General features: G+C 41.1%; 1 protein-coding gene and 1 long non-coding RNA gene across 2 annotated transcripts in view; both read right to left on the reverse strand.

Annotated features, from left to right (window-relative positions):
- Positions 1–18,117, reverse strand: part of LOC101087952 (zinc finger protein 420-like) — a 114,091-nt gene that overhangs the window by 38,842 nt on the left and 57,132 nt on the right. The gene's annotated exons all lie outside the window — the stretch shown is intronic.
- LOC111557988 overlaps positions 4,220–18,117 on the reverse strand; it is a 38,847-nt gene continuing 24,949 nt past the window's right edge. The window contains exon 4 of the long non-coding RNA XR_006590802.1: positions 4,220–5,956. This is a non-coding gene — a long non-coding RNA (uncharacterized LOC111557988). The remainder of the gene's footprint in view (positions 5,957–18,117) is intronic.

An 18,117-nucleotide genomic window follows, 5' to 3' on the forward strand; every position in this document is an offset into this window, starting at 1 on the left:
ACCCAAAAAACATATAACCCAGTATAGAAAGGGGCAAAAGAGATAAATAGACACTTCTCCAAAGAAGACATCCATATGGCCAACTGACACATGAAAAAATGCTCAACATCACTCATCATCAGGGAAATACAAATCAAAGCCACAATAACATACCACCTTACACCTGTCAGAATGACTAACATTAACAACTCAGCACATAAAAGATATTGGCAAGGATACCAAGAAAAAGGATCTCTTTTGCACTGTTGGTAGGAATGGAAGCTGGTGTAGCCACTCTGGAAAACAGTATGGAGGTTCCTCAAAAGATTAAAAATAGAATTACCCTACCACCCAGCAATTGCACTAGTAGGTATTTAGCCAAGGTATGCTGTTTTGAGGTATGCTGTTTTGAAGGGACACATGCACCTCAATGTTTATAGCAGCACTATCAACAATAGCCAAAGTATGGAAAGAGCCCAAATGTCCATCGATGGATGAATGGATAAAGAAGATGTGGTATATCTATACAATTGAATATTAGTTGGCAATCAAAAGAATTAAATCTTGCCATTTGCAACTATGTGGATGGAACTAGAGGGTATTATGCTAAGTGAGATGAGCCAGTCACAGAAAGACAAGTACCATATGAATTCACTCATATGAGGAATTTAATATACAAAACAGATGAACATAAGGGAAAGGATGCAAAAATAATATAAAAACAGGGAGGGGGACAAGACAGAAGAGACTCATAAATATGGAGAACAAACAGAGGGTTACTGGAGGGGTTTTGTGTGGTTAGACAGGATAAATGGGTAAGGGGCATTAAGGAATCTACTCCTGATGTCATTATTGCAGTATAGGTGAACTTGAATGTAAATTAAAAATGTAAATTAAATTCTTTCCATAAGAAAAAAAATAATAAACTCCACAATAAACTCAGAAAAAAAATTTTTTAACATTAAATAATAAAAAAAGAAACTATGGGTCCACCTAATTCCTCAAAGGACTTACCTTTAAAGGAGCAGGTTTTAATAGGTTCAGGAGAGAAGAAAGCAGACAGAACTTAAGGGAACAGGAAGGTGCAGCAAAAGGTAGAATGAAAGTGGAGGAAAAGAAAAAAAAAAGTGGAGGTGAGGGGAGAACAGAGGAAGATGGCACTGGAGGTGGGGCCTGAGCACAAGGTGGCTTTGGAGTGTCTGTTGACAAAGTAGATGGGGAAGGGGAAGAACAGGTCACAGAAGCTCTTTTTGGTCATTATAGTTTGCTTATCTTTTTTTGTTTGAAAACTGTATGTAGGAAGGAGGCAATGTTCCATTTCTGATAGTGCTTGAAGCCGGAAAACATCAATTAAGATAGGAATCCCATTCAGTTTTGTCAACTTTGTACCTTGGTCGTCGTGCAAGTCATCTTTGACAACAATAACTTGGGAAAGATCAAAGAAACCAGTAATGGCCACAGAAGATCTAAATTACTTCTAGCTAAGTCAGTTCATTTATGAACAAACATCCAGGCAGAAGGAAAGTATTTTTTTAAATATATATATTTTAAATTATTTATTTTGAGAAAGAGAGACAGACAGACACCAGCCACCTGTAGGGGAGGGACAGAGAGCAAGGGAGAAAGAGAATCCTAAGCAGGCTCCACAGTGTCAGGGCAGAGACTGACAAGTGGCTTGAACTGACGAATCATGAGATCATGACCTGAGCATAAGTCAGACACTCAACGGACTGAACCATGCAGGTGTCCCAGAAGCAAAGTATTTTTTAAACATCAGGAAGGCATCTGTTCCTTCAGCTGGAATAGAGGAGTAGGATCCATGAGCAAGATCAAGTCCAACCCTTGCTATTGGGTCTGCAGATGTCTACCAGTGGTATGCAGAAAGATCTCCTGCCATATCCCCTGACTCCATTTTAGTGAGGTATCCTATTACCAATTTTTACCGTTGGAAAGGAAAATTTGCTTTGTTCAGGAGGCTGGCATTACAGGAATAAGGTAGACTTATGTCCAAAGACTATCTACAAAGTCACCTACCAAGCAGGGAGTATTGAAGGGGGAGGCACACAGAACTAGTGAGCACTGATATGTAGGAGAAGCGGTGCTACAGTGCTTAATCAACATGATTAATATAATTCTCATCGTATTGAGAATGATTCTCAGATCCCAGACAGCATCAGTTCCAGAAGAGCAACGGTTGTGAAAAACATGGGCTTTCTGGCTAAATATTGGGTGGACTGTTTGAAGCAGTTGTACTTGCTGCTTCTGACTACTGAATTGTGACCCCACTAATTTCTAACAGGTACAGAGCCCAGAGCACGTGACTGCCCTAATCATGGGCTAAGTGGCAGCAAGGAGGTGCCTGTCAGCTAGAATCAGAATCCCTGGAGTCACCCATCCATCTATAGTGGACCCAACCTATGGTGGGGTTATGTACCTGGGATACTTGTGCTTTGTGGAATCACAGCACACACCTTGCTGATCCTGCCTGTAACATTGTTCAAGAGGCTTCTTCACCTTCAACATAGAGTCTGCCATGTGACATTAAAAAAAAATAATCTTTTAATGATTATTATTTATTTTTGAGAGAGAGACAGAGAGAGAGCACATGCACAAGTGGGGGAGGGATAGAGACAGAGGGAGACACAGAATTCAAAGCCAGCTCCAAGCCGTGAGCTGTCAGCACAGAACATTAAGCAGGGCTCAAACCACTGGGCCATGAGATCATGCCCTGGGCCAAAGTCTTAAGCTTAACCGACTGAGCTACCCAGGAGCCCGAGGATTAAGAAATTCTTTTAATGTTTCTTGTTTTTAATTTGAGAGAGAGAGAGCATGAGTGGGACGGGGTAGACAGAGAGGGAGACACAGAATACAAAGCAGGCTCTAGGCTCTGAGGTGTCAGCACAGAGGCCAAAGCAAGGCTCAAACTCAGGAAATGCAACATGATGACCTGATCCAAAGTTGTATGCTTAACTGACTGAGGGATCCAGTTGCCCCTGGGTGCTATATTCTTAAAGTGTCTCATGACTGCATCTATACCTGATTGATTATCAATATTGGACTGAATGATAAGCGCCAGAGAAATCCTGTAATAGTAGTTTCAGGAGTGGAAATTTGAAAACAACATTTATGATCTAATACTCCCTGCATGACCCACCCCCTTGAGCACTAAGTATATAACCATCATCTTCATACAGCCAAAGTGCAGCTCTTTCTGCCCACAGATCCTGTCCCTGTGCTACTTGAGTGAACTTACTAAGTTGCACCATAAAACATCTCAAGAATTCTTTCCTGACCAATGATTCCACAACAATTTTGTGACCTAACCACCCATTGATAGCCAGTCACTCAAAAAGCCAATACTCAACAGGAGCTTCATTGAAAAGGAATAGGAGCTCTTTTTAGGAAGCTGGCCACTTGGGAAGCAAGCAGACTCTTGTCCAAAATCCAACTTCAAGGTTTCTGCCTGATCAAAATTTTTTTAAAGGCACTTTAGGGCAGGTAAGCAGTAAAAGGGAAGGACAGTAATGTGTAACACCTCTTGACTGTGTGTAGACCCAATTCAGGCAGCTACAAACATTACTGGGTGCTGGAATGTTGTGTATTGGTGCCACAGGGGGAGGCTGGGCAAGAGGGTTTGGGACCAAAGTCTAAGAAACAATGCATGATATACACATCTACAAAGAAAGATTTGGTTAATCAGTTACGCAGGCCACAGGTGCATGCTAAAACTTAATGATCCCTGGGGCACCTGGGTGGCACAGTCCGTTATACATCTGATTCATGGTTTTGGTTTAGGTCATGATCTCACAGTTCCCAGAGCTTAAGCCCCACCTTGGACTCTATGCTGGCAGAAAACAGCCTGCTCAGGATTCTGTCTCTCTCCCTCTATCCCTCCCCAACTTGCAATCTCTTTCTCTCTCAAGATGAAAACAGTATTAAATTTAAAAACAAACAAACAAACAAACAAAAAAAACGTAAAGACTGCTTACTTGGCTAGAGGGGCTGCATTATGGCTTCAATGTAACGTAAAAAAACAAAAACAAAAACAAAAACAAAAACAAAAGGACCTCTAAGTTTATTGTTGCTGCAAATGAAGGACTTCCTTTTCTGTTTTAAATTTATGTATTTATTTTGAGAGAGACAGAGACTGCTCAATCAGGGAGAGGCAGAGAGAAAAGCAGAGAGAAAGAATCTCAAACAGGCTCCAGACTACCTGTGCAGAGCATGATGTGGGGCTCATACTCACAGACAACCAGGAGATCATGACTTGAGCCAAAATTAAGAGTCTGATGCTTAACCTATGAAGCCACCCAGGTGCTCCAGCAGTTCCTTCTTTTGTGAGGCTGATATGGTTACCAAGAATAAATTAGGAGGGACAACTGTACCAGAAAGAGAGCTAATTCCAGAGATTAACTGTTTATATCATAAGATGTTGGTGCCTGGTGTGGCAAACCAGTATGTGACAATCAGTTGCTCTTTGCTTTCTTCTGTATTGAATATATTTCTCCTGCTCTGAAATTCTAAATTCCTACTGCCTTCTTCAATGTCCCCATGTTATAAGCATCAATCATCTTTGAGACTCCTATCTTTAAGGTTCCCATAATTAAGAAATAATTTTTTTGTCTTGTGAATCTGTGTTAAGTCAGTTTAATTACTAGACCAGCCAAAGAATAGAGAAGAGAGCAAGAAAAAAGTTTTCCTCTCTTATACATTCTGTTGTGGAACTGACCTCTATGCTTCAGAGCCAAAACATAATTAGAAAAATAGTGGGGAGTAAAGAGGAACAACAGCTTTCTTGCTTTCTCAAGCAAAGGAGACTGGAGCACATTAGGGCCTTCAGGACTGCAAGCCACCCAGAGGGAAGGGCTGGGGGGTTATGTAGGGAAATACAGGGTCTAGCTGGTTTCAAGAGGAATTGTGTTTGTGCTACTGAAGTAGTTTGAAGCTTTGGCCTTCAGAGCCAATGGCCAAAAAAGAATTCTTGACACAACTTCAGTGCCAAAAGATGGTTTTATTAAAACATGGGGACAGGTCCTTTGGGCAGAAAGAGCTGCACTGCGGTTGTGATAGGTGACTCATTATAGGACTTCAAGTTGGGGATAGTATAAGTTGATGGGGTTTTGGAGTGGAGGTGGGGGTCCAGGGCCAAAGGCCAAGACAGAATTCCTGAGAAATCTTTGGTGCAAAAGGGTAGTTTTATTAAAGCCCTAGGACAGGACCCCTGGGCAGAAGGGTTTCCCCAGATCCTGAGGAGAGACAGATTATATGCTTAGGAGTTGAGGGAAGTAAAGTCAAGGGCAAGTTCCCAAATGGATTGTCCTATGCTAAAGATTCATAGGATACTAGAGGCCTAGCTATTGTAAACTACAATGGTTTTTCCTTCTAGCAAAGCATGAAGACAGTAGGGAGTTCCTGGAGAAATGGTAGACTCTGCCTGCCTCAACTACTTGCTAATGAGCTGCCAGTTATAAGGAGGTTTAATGTTATCTACCATTTCCATCTGCCTTTGTTTCTCCCATCATAGGTCTCTAAGGAATTTTTGGAAGCAAGGTTTCCAGGAACTTAAGGGGGCTAGCTACTGCTAGGAGAAGGTCATTCATTACTTTTTAGAAAAAACTCAGTCATGAGACCCTTCAAATGTATATCCATGGGCCAGATGTTTGGAGTATGACTGCCAAAATTTATCTTGGGGGGTAGAGAAAGGAAGTTTCCAAAGGAATTTTTGTATGTTAATGTAGACTTACAGGATCCTTGAGATTGGGATACTGTTAACCTAAGGTGGCCCATTCTTCTTACCAAAGAGTCATCATCTAGGCGGCTGAGCTCCCAGAGGAAGGTCGTTCTGCCTGTTTCATGGACTTGTCAATGGGCTGGAACTAGTAGAAAAATTTAATTTTTCTTTTGCCTTTGTTCCCCACATCACTGCTGGTCTTCTTCATCATGTTTTCAAGGTGGTGCTGGCTTCCTGAAAAAAAGGCTAAGAAGGAGGAGGGAAATTTTGTAGAAGAGAGGAAAAAGGTTATTTCAATATCAAGCCAACTGATGTTTGAATGCATCCATTTTGACTTTTGTTCAACTTTACACATTTAAGTAGTTTCATTTTGAGTCACCAGGATAACTGTAGTAACACCATTTCATATTTTACAATGAGAAGCCACTCAGTATTTTCTGGAATGACTAAAATAAAAAAAGATAACACCAAATATCCAAAAAATGTTAAGGAATTAGAAATCATCTATGTTGCTGAGAAGAATGTAAAAAGTACCTTTATTTTGCAAAGTCGTGTGGCAATTACTTTTGAAAATACAAATTTCCGGGGTGCCTGGGCAGTTCAGTCACTTAAGCATCTGATTTGGGCTCAGGTCATGATCTCACACTGTGTTGGTTACAAACCCACATTGGGGACTCTGTGCTGGTAGCTCAAAGCCTGGAGCCTGCTTCAGATTCTGTGTCACCCTGTCTCTGTGACCTCCCTTGCTTGTGCTGTCTCTCTCTCTCAAAAATAAAAACGTTAAAAAAAAAAAAAAAAAAAAAGGAGGGGCGCCTAGGTGGCTCAGTCGGTTAAGCGTCCAACTTCAGCTCAGGTCACGATCTCGCGATCCATGGGTTCGAGCCCCATGTCAGGCTCTGGGCTGATGGCTCAGAGCCTGGAGCCTGCTTCTGATTCTGTGTCTCCCTCTCTCTCTGCCTCTCCCCCGTTCATGCTCTGTCTCTCTCTCTCTCAAAAATAAGTAAACGTTAAAATTTTTTTTTAAATAATAATAAAAAATAAATAAATAAATAATAAAAAAATAGAAATAAAAAAAAAGGAAGTAAACAATTCCCTACTGAAGGGGAGCATTTTATCACCCCCACATATGTCTCTTTGTCCATCACTCAACTCTTTTTCATCACCACTGAATTCATACTGGAGAGAATCTTTACCAATGTAAAAAATGTGGCTGGGAATGCAAGCTGGTGCAGCCACTCTGGAAAACAGTATGGACAGGGTGCCTGGGTGGCTCAGTCAGTTAAGCGTCCAACTTCGGCTCAGGTCATGATCTCATAGTCTGTGAGTTCGATCCCCGCATCGGGCTCCATGCTGACAGCCCAGAGCCTGAAGCCCGTTTCGGATTCTGTGTCTCCCTCTCTCTCTGACCCTCCCCCGTTCATGCTCTGTCTCTCTCTGTTTCAAAAATAAATAAACGTTAATAAAAAAATTTTTTTTAATAAAAAAAGAAAAAGAAAAGAAAACAGTATGGAGTTTCCTCAAAAAACTAAAAATAGAACTACCCTACGACCCAGCAATTTCACTACTAGGCACTTATCCACAGGATACTGTTGTGCTGTTTTGAAAGGACATATGTACCCCCATGTTTATAGCAGCACTATCAACAATAGCCCAAGTATAGAAAGAGCCCAAATGTCCATTGACAGATGAATGGATAAAGAAGATGTGGCATATATATACGATGGAGTGTTACTTGGCAATCAAAAAGAATGAAATCATACCATTTGCAACTACATGGATGGAACTGGAGGGTATTATGCTAAGTGAAATTAGTGAGAGAGAAAGACAAATATCATATGACTTCACTCATATGAGGACTTTAAGAGACAAAACAGACGAACATAAGGGAAGGGAAACAAAAATACTATAAAAACAGGGAGGGGGACAAAACAGAAGAGACTCATAAATATGGAGAACAAACTGAGGGTTACTAGAGGGGTCATGGGAGGGTCAACGGGCTAAATGGGTAAGGGGCACTAAGAAATCTACTCCTGAAATTATTGTTGCACTCTATGCTAATTTGGAGGTAAATTTAAAAAAAAAAAAAAAAAAAAAAAGAATGTGACAAGGCCTTTACCCAACACTCAAACGTTATTTAACATCACAGAACTCATACTGGAGAGAACACTTACCAATGTAAAGAATGCGGTCAGGCCTTGAACCAGAACTCAGCCCCTTCCTGAACATCAGACAATTCACAATGGAGAGACATCTTACAAATGTAAAGAATGTAGCCAGGTCTTTAACTACCCTTCACACCTTATTCAACATCACAGAATTCGTCCTTGACAAAAAGCTTACCAATGCAATTTCTAAAGCGTTTCATCACTGTTTGACATTTACCATATTGACCACAGAATTCATACTTGAACAAACCTTACAAATTTAAGGAATGTGAGAAAATCTTTGTGCACTGCTCACCCCTTACTTCACACTGGAAAATTTATACTGGAGAATAACAATTGAATACAAAAGAGTGTGGCAAGGACTGTAAGCAGTGCTAAACCCCAACTACTGATCATAGAACGTATAGTGAGAGAGGATTTTGCAAATATAAAAAATTTGGTGATCCTGTTAATCAAAGGTCAAGATTCACTCTACAACACAGAATCCATACTGGAGAAAAAACTTAAAAATGTCAAGGTGTGGTACAATTTCTAGGACTGCTGAACCCTTACTCAGCATCAGATAGTTTACACTGAGGAGCAACATTATAAAGGTCATGAATGTGTCTAGCCTGTAACTGGAATTCGTAACTCGCTCAACATCATAGCTTTCTTACAGGATAGAAACCAAAACATGTAGAGAAAATTTCAGTGCCTTTCACTGGAACTCGAACCTTAATATCCCAACATGCACACTAGATTTAAACACTACAAACATATTGAATGAGAAAAGGCCTTTGTATTAAAAGTACACTTTAACAAACACCAGAGAAGCATAAAAATAACTTGAAAGCCATAAATACTTGGAAAAGTATTTAATTTAACATCATGTATCAGTAACTGTCACAGAATTCAGAGTAGAAAGGACTATGTCAGTCATTCTATTCAGACATTACATCAAAATATTCATTGTAGGGAAGAATACAAAGTTAATCACTTAGAAGGCAGCAAGCTGTGGTTGTAGAGGAGGGCAGAGAAAGAGGGCCACACAGGTATGCCCAAGGAGAATGTTTCCCCATAGCTAGTGGCTTGGAAAACAAGAGAGTTGAACTTTGTGAGTTCTTTCAACCAGCATGGCTTCATGCCTAGAGTTTTAAAGGTCAGCTGTAGACAGGAGGACATTGCAGTGTTCCTGGAGAGAAGGCAAGCATACAAGTGTGGGGTGGGGCAGACAGGTTAGAAACAGAGATCTGAAGATCACTGGGGGGCACACTGGGGTGAGATTATCCACTATTCTAGGAGACTTACCTCAGAGGCAACATTCACAGAGATACCTGTCTGAAAAGAAAGGAGTTGGGTAGCACCATTTCCTTCTCCTCCCCCCCCCCCCCCAGCACAAACACAGGGCCCCTGAGCAAAGCATCTCAGCATGGTCCCTGGTTGTCTAAGTTGGTTACACACAGCCCCACTCCCCCACCACCACCCCCATGTTGTGGTGGGAGTATCCTTCTTAATCAAGCTTCCCTCAAGCCCAGCAAGGTCAGCCCCTCTCCAGAGACCTGCACAAGCCCCTGGCCACACCATGTCTCTGGACTAGACAGTCTTGCAAGGCCATAGTTCTAGTGGATTCGGTGTGAGGTATGATTTTGCAAACTGACCTCAGCACACCCAGTGAACACTCACCACATTCAGTCCAGGCATGAAACACTGTCTACAGCAGGCAAGGAGAGCATCTGCAGAGCACTGGCCTGCAGTGAGGAGACAGAATTGGCTTTTTGAACATACAGAAGAAAGCAGAGACTTAGAAAAATTGCCAAGATAGAAGAATGCTTCCATAATGAAAAAACAACATATGGCCTCGGCCAGATATTTATGCAAAAACAGTTGTCAGTAACATGCCAGATAGAGAATGGAAGACAATAATCATAAGAACTACTCACTGGGTTGAGAAAAGAATAGGAAACATAAGGAGACCCTTTCCGCAGGGGTAAAAGAGTGAAAAAACAGCCCAACAGAGATGAAAAATGTAATAAACAAGATTAGAAATCAGCTTCCTGCCATGAACAGCAGTCTGGAGGAAGCAGAGCGATGCATTAGTGACCTACAAGACAAAATAATAGAAACTAGTGAACCTGAACAAAAGAGAGAAAAGTGTTCCAACATGAGAAGAGACTTAGGGAACTCTGACTTCATCAAAAAGAATGACATTTTAATTTTAGGAACTCTAGGAGGAAAAGGGAAAGAAAAGTTATTTCAAGAAATAATAGAAAACATTCCTACTCTGGGGAAGGAAACAGACATCCACATTCAGAAGGCACATAGTATTTGCATCAAAATAAGCAAAAGCAGGCCCACAATGAGACATGTTTGAATTAAATTTGCAAACTACGGTGATAAAGACAAAAAACCTTAAATGCGGCAAAAGAAAAGGAGTCCTCACTTGCAAAGGAACACACATAAACCTAGAGATTTCTCAACACAAACTTGGGAAGCAAGAAGTGCATGGCATGATATATTCCATGTACTGAATGAAAAAAATCTGCAGCCAAGAACTCTATCCAGCAAGGCTATTCTAAAGAACAGGAGAGATAAAGAGGTTCCCAGAGAAGCAAAAACTAAAGGAATTCCTCACCACTGACACAGCTCCATGAGAAACGTTCAAAGGGAATCTTTGAATGCGAAGAACACACCAAAAGTGACAAAGACTTGAGAGGATCAGAAAAAAGTCTCCAGAAACAGAGACAAAACAATAAAATGGCAATAAATGCCTATATATCAATAGTACTTTGAAGAAAAGGTACTCTACACTCCCGTCAAAACACATAGGCTGTCTGAATGGATTAAAAAGCCCAGACCCATTTACATGTTGCCTACAAGAGACTCAAATTAGACCTGAGGATACCAGCAGACTAAAAGTGAATGGGTGGAGAGACATGTTTCATGCAAATGGAGGTCAAAAGAACGGGTACTGACACTTACATTGGACAAACTAGACATTTTGTTCCTGTATTAGGCTTATCATCCTTTGCTATCAGGGTAATAATGCTGGCCTCATAGAAGGATTTTCAATGTTTTCCCTCTATTCCACCATTTGTTAGATTGTGATGAACACTGTCATTTATCATTTTTTAAAAAGGCTTCTTAGCATTGGAGCACCTGGGTGGCTCATTTGTTTGAGTGTCCGACTTCGGCTCAGATCATGATCTCACAGCATGTGAGTTTGAGCCCGCGTCAAGTTCAGGTGCTGACACCTCAGAGCCTGGAGCCTGCTTTGGATTCTGTGTCTTCCTCTCTCTCTGCCCCTAACCCACAAGCATTCTGTCTCTGTCTCTCTCAAAAATAAGCGTTAAAAAAATATTTAAAAAATAAAAAATAATAAAAAATAAAAGGTTTCTTAGCATTGACCAATGAAGGCATGTGGTCTTGGGCTTTCATGTGTGGGAGGTTTTTTGTTCCAAATTCAACTTTCATTCTTGTGGTCTAAGAAGATTTCCTATTTCTTGGGTTCAAGATTCTTATTTCAATTAGGTAACTTATGCATTTTTAGGAATTACCTTTTTCCCTACGTTATGGGATTTCTTAGCTTATAATTATTCATAATAATCTGTTATCACACTATATACTATTTGGGGTATTGTTTTATCATTTTCTCTTCCAACCATTTTCTCTTCCAAAAACCACCTCATTTGGATTTTGAGTCTTCTCTCCTGTTTTTATTCATGTAGTTAACTCAGCATCTATTATGCTTATTAAAAAAAAAAAGCACCATTTTCAATGTTATTTTATTATTTGGTCTGTATTTTATTTATTTCTGATTATTCCTTGTAATTTACTACCTCTACTAAGTTTCACCTGTATTCCTTTTTCCCCCCAGTTCCTTGTGGCTTAATGTCAAGAACATAAAGTTAGGGCACCCAGGTGGCTCAGTCAGTTTACTGTCCAACTGTTGATTTCAGCTCAGGTTATGATCTCATCCTTCATGAGTTCGAGCCCTGACTCAGTCTCTGTGCTGTCAGTACAGAGCCTTCCTGGGATTCTCTGTCTCCCTCTCTCCCTCTGCCCCTCCACTGCTCTTTCTCTCCACCTCTCACTCTCTCAAAAAGAAACACTGAAACAAAAGAAAAAATGGTGGAACAAACAAATTGATTCAAACATTGGTAGTATAAAAATTCAAAAATAGAGTGTCTACTAGATCAGATTAGCAGAAGTACGCAATACAAGTGATGACCAAAACAAACCAGTAACAAAAAAATAAAAAAACTAAGGATTCTTGGGGTGCCTAGGTGGCTCAGTCGGTTAAGTGTCTGACTTTGACTCAGGTCATGATCTTATGGTTAGGGAGTTTGAGTCCTGCGTTGGGCTCTGTGCTGACAGCTTGGAGCCTAGAGCCTGCTCTGTTTCTGTGTCTTCCTCTCTTTCTCTGCTCCTCCCCCACTCACACTGTTTCTTTCTCTCCCTCAAAAATAAATAAAAACATTTAAAAAATTAAAAATAAAAATCATGACATCCTTTAAAAAATTAAAAAAAGAGAAGTAGAGAATATGAATTAATGTGGTAGAAATGAAGAAATCTTCATAGATATAAAATACTAGCTAAGTCTTCCCTAAAATGGCATGGGATTGTACATTCACGTTTTTTTAAGAATTACCAGAGGACTGAAAGTGTGTTAGTATGGAGAATTAAAGAACTAACAACTTAAAATACAGGGTCATAAGTAGGTCATGAGGTCATAAGCCTCATGGTAACCACATATCAAACTCGTGTTCTAGATATGTGAAAGAGGAAAGGATCGAAGTATACCGCTATAGAAAGACCTAAATGTGAGATAGGAAACTCAAAATCCTACAGGAGAAAATAGGCAGCAACTTCTCTGACCTAGGCTACAGCCACTTCTTACTGAAGATTTCTCCAGAGGCAAGGGAGAAAAACAAAACAAATAAAAACAAAAATGATTTATTGGGACCTCATCAAGATAAAAAGCTTCTGCACAGTAAAGGAAACAATCAACAAAACTAAAAGGCAACCGAGGGAATAGGAGAAGATATTTGCAAATGATATGGGATAAGGGTTAGTATCCAAAATCTGTGAAGAATTTACCAAACTGAACACCAAACAAATTACCCACTGAAGAAATGGACAGAAGACATGAATAGACATTTTTCCAAGGAAGACACCAGATGGGTAACAGACACATGAAAAAAGCTTCAACATGCCTCATCATCAGGGAAATACAAATCAAATTCACAATGAGATGCCACCGCACACTTGTCAGAATGGCTAAAATTAACAACAGCATACAGAGAAAGGAGGACACTTTTCCAGTGTTGGTGGGAATGCAAATTGGTGCAACCATTCTGGAAAACACTGTGGAGGTTACTCAAAAAATGAAAAATGGAATTACTTGCAGCCCAGCAATAGCACTACTAGGAATGTATCCAAAAGATACAGGAGTGCTGATTCATAGGGCCACATGTACCCCAATGTTTCTAGCAGTGCTATTAACAATAGCCAACTTATGGAAAAAGCCCAAATGTCCATCAACTGATGAATCAAGAAGCCATGGTATGCACACACACACACACACACACACACACACACACACACTGCAATACTACTCAGTGATCAAAAAGAATGAAATCTTGTTATATGTAACAATATGGATGGAGATAGAGAGGATTATGCTAAGTGAAAGAAGTCAGAGTAAGAGAGATCATATGATTTCCCTCATTTGGAATTTGAGAAACCCAACAGATCAAAATATCGGAAGGGAAGGTAAAAGGAGATAAAAACAGAAGGGAGGCAAACTACAAGAGACTCTTTAACACATAGAACAGAGTGAGGGTTTCTGGAAGGGAGGTAGGTGGGGGGATGGGTTAAATGAGTGATGGGCATATTCCTGTTTCATACCTTGGGGCTAAAATTCTGGGCAAAGAGCTCAGCTGTCCCAGGATTTGCATCTGGAATAGTCCTTGTCTACATGGTGCTTGGGGAGCCTGATAGACAATTGTCCCTTCAGGTTCTCTCGAAAAGGACCTGTTCCACCACAAAATTGACCTCTCTGGCCCCGGTGCCAGTCCCTGATCCTCCCTTCTCAGGACAGCTCAGAGAACAGAGTTCCTAGCAGCTCCACCTCCTGGACAGCCCATTGATATCCACACTTTGCTGAGGCTCAGACTCAGATAAGGCAGAGAGCAAAGGACCTAGAATTTGGGGAGTCCGTTTCACCTTTCTGGTACCAACAGTGCTTCCAAGAGGACACATAGCATCCCACCTTCCATTCCTGGAATGTCCATTGATTTTCAACACATTAAAATAGATCAAATATGCAAATGCAAATGATAGATGCATCAGATTTCCCTCAGAGGTTCTACTCCACCCTTTATGTCTCCTATCTGCTCTCTATATTTGTGCCTCCATCTCCAACATGGCCTTCGAGAGTAACTGATGTTGAAAGAGAATACAAACAATCTCTACTCCCAAGAAGGCTCACCCTGGATCCAACCTTCCTAGAAAAATGAACATAGTGTACACAATCCCCAGGGTTTTACAAAGATTAATTCACACAATATACGTAAGTTTCCCAGCCCAACGTCTTGAACACGGTGCATCCTCATACACTTGCAGCATACATAAGATACTCAAGAAACATCCCTTTCATGGATGAGTACACATGTACACCAAAGAGCTCTGCTCAACCACCGCTGCCTTAGCTTTTCCTTTCCCAACTTGCAGGGGATGTGCATACAATGCCATCTTTTTGAGAGTAGTAGTCTTCACTGGGAACAACAGGGTTTGTGTTGAGATAGGATGGCTGGATAGATGGGACTCAGGTGTGCTCTTCTGCACTCTCTAGCTTTGGGCAACTGGAGATGAAGTCTGGGGACAGCAACCTCAATGTTTGTTATAAGAACAAATTAATGATCTTCATCTAGACCTAGGCAGACATGATATCTGAGTGTGGAGCCCAGAATCTGTTTTTAATGGGAACCTCAAGGGATTTGTGTATACATGAAATTTTGACAAGCAATGTTCAAAATGTCATTCTTAGCTTTGACATCATATTGTGAACCCCTGTGTAGTTATTTGAACTACCTTCTCTAGGGTCCCATCCCCAAAGATTCTGGCACTTAGTTCTTGATGGGACCCACCCTCAATAAGGTCTTAAATTAGTGGCCCGATTATTCCACTATGAGGTCAATGTAATTGCTGAGGCTCCCAGTACATTTAAGAATACAGAGTGCCAGGCAATGTCGAAGGCTCTACGAGGAAGGCCATACTGTGTAAGTTTTCATAGAGGATGGTCAGTTTGCCTCACATTTCTGATGTTGTGCCACACTGTGTGTGTGTCTCCAGGAGATAAGGGCACCCAAAACTGGGACAGGAGTAAATTACATAGGGAGAATCTCAGTGGAGGCCCCAATGTGTACAGGTTTCACATGTCCCCAAAAGCAAGTCAGATCCCATAGAGCCTCAGGGGACATGGGGATGCTTTTGGATTTCTTTGCTGAATGCCATGGTAGACACTGGCACAGAAGGTAAGCTTCAGGGGATGCAGCAGCATGGGAAGACCATAACAGGAATGTCCATCCATGACCACTAGAAAAATACACCTAGGCTTTCAGAATCATTCCCTTCAAGCAGAGCTTCCCAGACCACATTTTAAGATTGAGTTTTCTCCTTTGACCCTCACTTGTGTCATCTGCTTCATTCATTCCCACTTATTTGGGCGTGTGGTTACTCTCTCCTGTCCTTTTTTGCACAAGGTCTCCTCCCTTTTCCAAAGATCATGCCCGAATCAACTCTAGAGACAGCAAGATCTATAGATAGGAAAAAAGATATGTGACCCTTGCTGGAGAACCTACAATTTCAAATCCAGCACTGTGTTCTATAGAGAAGAGAGCACATTTCAGAAGCTAATAGAAAACTAATTCTCCCAACGCTGTTTCCTGATGGCCTCTTTAGAACACTGAGGAAGGTTTTTCAATACTCAGTTCCCTAACTCCACTTCCAAGTAGTACTGAACCAAGAATAATAAATATTAGGGCAACTGGGTATCTCAGTTGGTTAAGCGTCTGATTTCAGCTCAGGTCATGATCTCGCTGTTCCTGAGTTCAAACCCCACATCGGGCTCTGCACTGACTGCGTGGAGACTGCATGGCCTTCTCTCCCTCCCAGTCTCTCTCTCTCTCTCGCCTCCACCCCCACATACACACATGCTCTCTCTCCAAAAGTAAATGAGTAAACTTAAAAAAATAAGATTTAACCAAAGAATAAAGAATGTATATCAGATTTTAAGATGGTGACAATATCCTATGCCATTTAGTTTCTAGAATTATCACTAATTCACAGTGAGGGTAACAGAGAACTTCAGAAAAGGGGGAAGTTTAAGATACAACATCATGAGTAGTTCATTCCTTACACAAACAAATGCCTAATTATTTCCCTGAAATGATATCATTTGGCATTTGTGCCAAGTTGTATTATAGAATTTTAAGACCTATGAACATATACTAGTTATAAGATACTTGTTACTTTTTTTTTTCAGCAAAAGTTAATAATGAAGAAAACATCTGCTACACTATGCAAAATAAAATTGAAACTTAATAGATTAAGGACTGAAAGAGCAGACCTAGGCCGGCTGACTAGTGACTATGTCCCGAACATGGCTGCAGAAAGAAGTTCCTGCTCAAACCTCAGACCACGCCTACTCCTCCCCTTTAGTCACTTATGTTTTCTAAGAAAGCAGGCTACCAATTGATGCATTCTTCCAAAGTCTGAGGCGCGAGGAAGGGGAGTGTTAGAGGTGTGGAAAGTGTGAGTAGAAGAGGGAGGGCTTCTCTCAGGTAGGGGCCAGAGGCAGGAGTCCTCAACCCTGTCCAGGCTTAGAATGACCTGGGAGCATTTTACCCCTCCCCAATCCAATTAATCAGAGTCTCTGGGGATGGTGTTTGGTGCTAGGTATTTATATAGCACAGCAAGGCTGACAGCCAATGGTTAATAGGTGACCAGTGAGAAACGTACTGTATACACTGAGGCCAAACATGTTAGAGATCCTCAGACACAGTGGTTCTTAAACTTCAGGTGCATCAGAATCTCCTGGAAGACTTGTTCAAACACAGATTGCTGAGCCCCACCCCCAGAGTTTCTGATTTAGTAGGTCTGTGACCACCAGGCCCAACATTTGCATTTTTAACAAGTTCCAGGTGACGGTGAGAAGTGCTGATCTGGGACCACATTTTGGCAGCCAATCGGCTGAGTCCACGACCCTTCCCCAGCCAATCGGCTAAGGCCATGGTCCCTATAAATCCTTTGTGCTTTTTGAAACTTGCTCTCTCTCTCCTGTATCTCACCGCTGCGTCAGTGCAGGTAGGAGATTGAGCTCGAGCTAGCTTGAATAAAGGCTATTTGCTTTTGCATTGGACTCAGCTCCCTGGTGGTCTTTGGGGATGATGAATTCTGGGCATAACAAGGACCAATAGAAAACCTTTATTTGCAAAGACCAGTATCTCTAGTAAACAAAAGAAAGAGACTTCATTTTCTGACAGGGGGAATCTGTCAGAGACCCTGATCCATGTGAACAATGTTAACATCAGCTGATATCAGGGGCTTCATGCATGTAGACGGACTCATCATTGATGTGATAGAGTTTGCAAAGGAAAAAAACAGCAACGAAATCATACTAGGATATGAATCATGAAAATATAGAAGATTTTTGCAAATTTCAAGTCACAGATTCTTCCCATGTCCTCTAGTTTTTAATGCCTTCTAAATAGTACGTCTTTGAAACAATCTAGACAGCAAAGCTCTTTTTCAGAACATCGACTTATTTGGGCCCCAAAGCTAGTTGATTTGCCTTTCATGCTTTGTGTGTGTGTGTTCTTTAAGTTTATTTATTTTGAGCAAAAGTGAATGAGGGCAGGGGAGAAAGGTAGCGAATATGCCAGACAGGCTCTTCTGACAGTGAGCAGCCTGACACAGGGCTCACTCAAACCGTGGGATAATGACCTGAGCTGATATCAAGATTGCATTGCTTGACTGAGCCACCTGGACGCCCTAGTTGTTCAGGTTCTTAATCAGTTTACATAGAACTCGTGCCACACACAGACAGGACATGAATATATAATCTTGTCCTTTACTGGGGTCCTCAAACCTGACATATCTCCCATGAGAAACTTGGGTAGCAACACATTCCCATAATCATCTGTCACCTAAGTGTTATTTTCAATAATCTGCAGGTCACAAATTCTTGGCAGGAATTCCTCA

This window comes from Felis catus, chromosome E2, assembly GCF_018350175.1.
Source record: "Felis catus isolate Fca126 chromosome E2, F.catus_Fca126_mat1.0, whole genome shotgun sequence".
NCBI classification, from domain to species: Eukaryota; Metazoa; Chordata; class Mammalia; order Carnivora; family Felidae; genus Felis; species Felis catus.